Source organism: Durio zibethinus, unplaced genomic scaffold (genome assembly GCF_047325235.1).
Source record: "Durio zibethinus cultivar Kanyao isolate XHJ-2024 unplaced genomic scaffold, ASM4732523v1 HiC_scaffold_387, whole genome shotgun sequence".
Classification (NCBI taxonomy): domain Eukaryota; kingdom Viridiplantae; phylum Streptophyta; class Magnoliopsida; order Malvales; family Malvaceae; genus Durio; species Durio zibethinus.
The window spans coordinates 1630001-1635000 of NW_028323010.1; positions in this window are offsets into that span (position 1 = coordinate 1630001).

Genomic DNA, 5000 nt, shown 5'->3' on the forward strand with positions numbered 1-5000 from the left:
TGACTCGTTTTCTATTTTTCACGATTTTCGAAACTTTTTGCGGTTCGTGATTTTTTAGAATTTTTTTAGAAGGAGTTTTGGCCCCAAATTTTGTGAGCGTGATCCTTCTATTTTTGTTGGCATGCACAAAAAAATTCAGCTAAAAACTCGAACCGGAGAAGATTTCGTGACCGTTTGAAAAAAGTGTCCCCATTTCAGACACTTTAACGGCTACTGGCAGCAAACCTGTAAAATCTCAAACGCTCTTTAAGGGGGTGTGAGTTCTCAGAGGTTTGATGAGGGATAGGGGGCCAACACAAGGGCCAAGTACCAGCACCCATCGCACGTCATGTGCGCACACCCCCCCGGCCCCCCTCCCAATCGCCGGAACCCCAATGCCGCCGGTCAGGTTCTCCGGCGGTACTCCGGCGATGCTCCGGCGATGCTGTCCCGAGTGAAAAAAATGCGGCACCAGCACATGCTGGAGCCAAGCATGGGCACCGTGGCTCAAAATCGAACTTCGGCCAAGGCCTCGACCATCAATGGCACATGATGACGCATGGTGATGGCACATGCATCGACCATCATCGGCATAGGCTGCCCTTCGGTACGGGCACTTGCCTCGACCGCCATCGGCACAAGCTGGGCCCTGGTGTGGGTTGTTGCCTCGATCACCAGCGGCACACGCTGGGCCCTGGAGCGGCCGGTTGCCTCGAGCACCATCGGCAGGCCCTGGGCCCTGGTGCGGCCGGTTGCCCCGATAACCATCGGCACACGCTGGGCCCTGGAGCGGCCGGTTGCCTCGATCACCATCGGCAAAAGCTGGGCCCTGGTGCGGGCGCTTGCCTCGACCACCATCGGCACACGCTGGGCCCTGGTGCGGGCGCTTGCCTCGATCACCATCGGCACACGCTGGGCCCTGGTGCGGACGCTTGCCTCGACCACCATCGGCACACGCTCGGCCCTGGTGCGGTCGGTTGCCTCGAGCACCATCGGCACACGCTGGGCCCTGGTGCGGGCGCTTGCCTCGACCACCATCGGCACACGCTCGGCCCTGGTGCGGTCGGTTGCCTCGAGCACCATCGGCACACGCTGGGCCCTGGTGCGGGCGCTTGCCTCGAGCACCATCGGCACACGCTGGGCCCTGGTGCGGCAGGTTGCCTCGAGCACCATCGGCACACGCTGGGCCCTGGTGCGGTCGGTTGCCTCGACCACCATCGGCACACGCTGGGCCCTGGTGCGGGCGCTTGCCTCGACCACCATCGGCACACGCTGGGCCCTGGTGCGGCAGGTTGCCTCGAGCACCATCGGCACACGCTGGGCCCTGGTGCGGCAGGTTGCCTCGAGCACCATCGGCACACGCTGGGCCCTGGTGCGGCAGCTTGCCTCGAGCACCATCGGCACACGCTCGGCCCTGGTGCGGTCGGTTGCCTCGACCACCATCGGCACACGCTGGGCCCTGGTGCGGCAGGTTGCCTCGACCACCATCGGCAGCCTCGACCACCATCGGCACACGCTGGGCCCTGGTGCGGGCGGTTGCCTCGACCACCATCGGCACACGCTAGGCCCTGGTGCGGTCGGTTGCCTCGAGCACCATCGGCACACGCTGGGCCCTGGTGCGGCAGGTTGCCTCGACCACAATCGGCACACGCTGGGCCCTGGTGCGGGCGGTTGCCTCGACCACCATCGGCACACGCTGGGCCCTGGTGCGGGCGCTTGCCTCGACCACCATCGGCACACGCTGGGCCCTGGTGCGGCAGGTTGCCTCGACCACCATCGGCACACGCTGGGCCCTGGTGCGGGCGCTTGCCTCGACCACCATCGGCACACGCTGGGCCCTGGTGCGGCAGGTTGCCTCCACCACCATCGGCACACGCTGGGCCCTGGTGCGGGCGCTTGCCTCGAGCACCATCGGCACACGCTCGGCCCTGGTGTGGTCGGTTGCCTCGAGCACCATCGGCACACGCTGGGCCCTGGTGCGGCAGGTTGCCTCGAGCATCATCGGCAGCCTCGACCACCATCGGCACACGCTGGGCCCTGGTGCGGGCGCTTGCCTCGACCACCATCGGCACACGCTCGGCCCTGGTGCGGTCGGTTGCCTCGAGCACCATCGGCACACGCTGGGCCCTGGTGCGGCAGGTTGCCTCGAGCACCATCGGCACACGCTGGGCCCTGGTGCGGCAGGTTGCCTCGACCACCATCGGCACACGCTGGGCCCTGGTGCGGGCGCTTGCCTCGACCACCATCGGCACACGCTGGGCCCTGGTGCGGGCGCTTGCCTCGAGCACCATCCGCACACGCTGGGCCCTGGTGCGGCAGGTTGCCTCGAGCACCATCGGCACACGCTGGGCCCTGGTACGGCAGGTTGCCTCGAGCACCATCGGCACACGCTGGGCCCTGGTGCGGCAGATTGCCTCGCCTCGAGCACCATCGGCACACGCTGGGCGCTGGTGCGGGCGCTTGCCTCGACCAGCATCGGCACACGCTGGGCCCTGGTGCGGCAGGTTGCCTCGATCACCATCGGCACACGCTGGGCCCTGGTGCGACAGGTTGCCTCGAGCACCATCGGCACACTATCGGCCCTGGTGCGGGCGGTTGCCTCGACCACCGTCGGCACACGCTGGGCCCTGGTGCGGGCGGTTGCCTCGAGCACCATCGGCACACGCTGGGCCCTGGTGGGTTTAGGCACATCTTCAAATTTCTGCCGTGCCAATGCCATTTTTATGGCTTGTAAATTCATACAATGGTCCCCTAAGCCTTCACGTGAAGTTTCGTTGCAAGATGACTCGTTTTCTATTTTTCACGATTTTCGAAACTTTTTGCGGTTCGTGATTTTTTAGAATTTTTTTAGAAGGAGTTTTGGCCCCAAATTTTGTGAGCGTGATCCTTCTATTTTTGTTGGCATGCACAAAAAAATTCAGCTAAAAACTCGAACCGGAGAAGATTTCGTGACCGTTTGAAAAAAGTGTCCCCATTTCAGACACTTTAACGGCTACTGGTAGCAAACCTGTAAAATCTCAAATGCTCTTTAAGGGGGTGTGAATTCTCAGAGGTTTGATGAGGGATAGGGGGCCAACACAAGGCCAAGTACCAGCACCCATCGCACATCATGTGCGCACACCCCCCCGGCCCCCCTCCCAATCGCCGGAACCCCAATGCCGCCGGTCAGGTTCTCCGGCGGTACTCCGGCGATGCTCCGGCGATGCTCCGGCGATGCTGTCCCGAGTGAAAAAAATGCGGCACCAGCACATGCTGGAGCCAAGCATGGGCACCGTGGCTCAAAATCGAACTTCGGCCAAGGCCTCGACCATCAATGGCACATGATGACGCATGGTGATGGCACATGCATCGACCATCATCGGCATAGGCTGCCCTTCGGTACGGGCACTTGCCTCGACCGCCATCGGCACAAGCTGGGCCCTGGTGTGGGTTGTTGCCTCGATCACAATCGGCACATGCTGAGCCTTGGTGCGGGCGGTTGCCTCGAGCACCATCGGCAGACCCTGGGCCCTGGTGCGGCCGGTTGCCCCGATAACCATCGGCACACGCTGGGCCCTGGGGCGGGCGCTTGCCCCCAGCACCATCGGCACACGCTGGGCCCTGGTGGGGGCGGTTCCCTCGACCACCATCGGCGCACGTTGGGCCCTGGTCCGGGCGGTTACCCCCAGCACCATCGGCACACGCTGGGCCCTGGTGAGGGCGCTTGCCCCCAGCACCATCGGCACACGCTGGGCCCTGGTGCGGGCGGTTGCCCCCAGCACCATCGGCACACGCAGGGCCCTGGTGCGGGCGGTTGCCCCGAACACCATCGGCACAAGCCGGCCCTTGGTGCGGGCTCCTGGCTCGACCACCATCGGCACACGCTGGGCCCTGGTGCGGGCGGTTGCCTCGAACACCATCGGCACACGCCGGCCCTTGGTGCGGCCGGTTGCCTCGACCACCATCGGCACACGCTCGGCCTTGGTGAGGGCGCTTGCCTCGACCACCATCGGCACACGCTGGGCCCTGGTGCGGGCGCTTGCCTCGACCACCATCGGCACACGCTCGGCCTTGGTGCGGGCGCTTGCCTCGACCACCATCGGCACACGCTGGGCCCTGGTGCGGGCGGTTGCCTCGACCACCATCGGCACACGCTCGGCCTTGGTGAGGGCGCTTGCCTCGACCACCATCGGCACACGCTGGGCCCTGGTGCGGGCGCTTGCCTCGACCACCATCGGCACACGCTCGGCCTTGGTGCGGGCGGTTGCCTCGACCACCATCGGCACACGCTGGGCCCTGGTGCTGGCGGTTGCCTCGACCACCATCGGCACACGCTGGGCCCTGGTGCGGGCGGTTGCCTCGAACACCATCGGCACAAGCCGGCCCTTGGTGCGGGCGGTTGCCTCGACCACCATCGGCACACGCTGGGCCCTGGTGCGGACGGTTGCCTCGAGCACCATGGGCACACGCTGGCCCTTGGTGCGGGCTCTTGCCTCGACCACCATCAGCAGAAGATGGCCCCTACGTCGAACACCATCGATACATGCCGGGCCTTGGTGTGGGCACATGCCTCGAGCTGGTGCGGGCGGTTGCCTCGACCACCATCGGCTCACGTTGGCCCTTGTTGCGGGCACATGCCTCGACCACCATCGGCACCTGCGCACCCTCGGTGTGGGATTTGCTTGTTTGGAAAAAGTGTCCCCGTTTCAGACATTTTAACGTCTACTGGTAGCATATCTGTAAAATCTCTAATGCTCTTTAGGGGGTGGTGGTCCGGCACCCCCTCTCCCCCCCCACGGGGGGAGTAGGTGTGCGCGATGGGCCTCCCATTGCGTGCACCCCGGCCAACGTCCCTCGAACGAAATACAGGGCGTGCATGCCTTCCGGCGATTTTTGTCCGGCGACTGGTTGCTCCGGTGACCGGCAGGCGCCCATGGCCTCGATCGGTTGGCTTGCATGCAAAAAAAGGGAGCCGAGCTCCAGCCCGTGCACGCGGCGGATGCTGCCCTAGACCCCAGACCAAGTCTCTGAATCGGGCAACG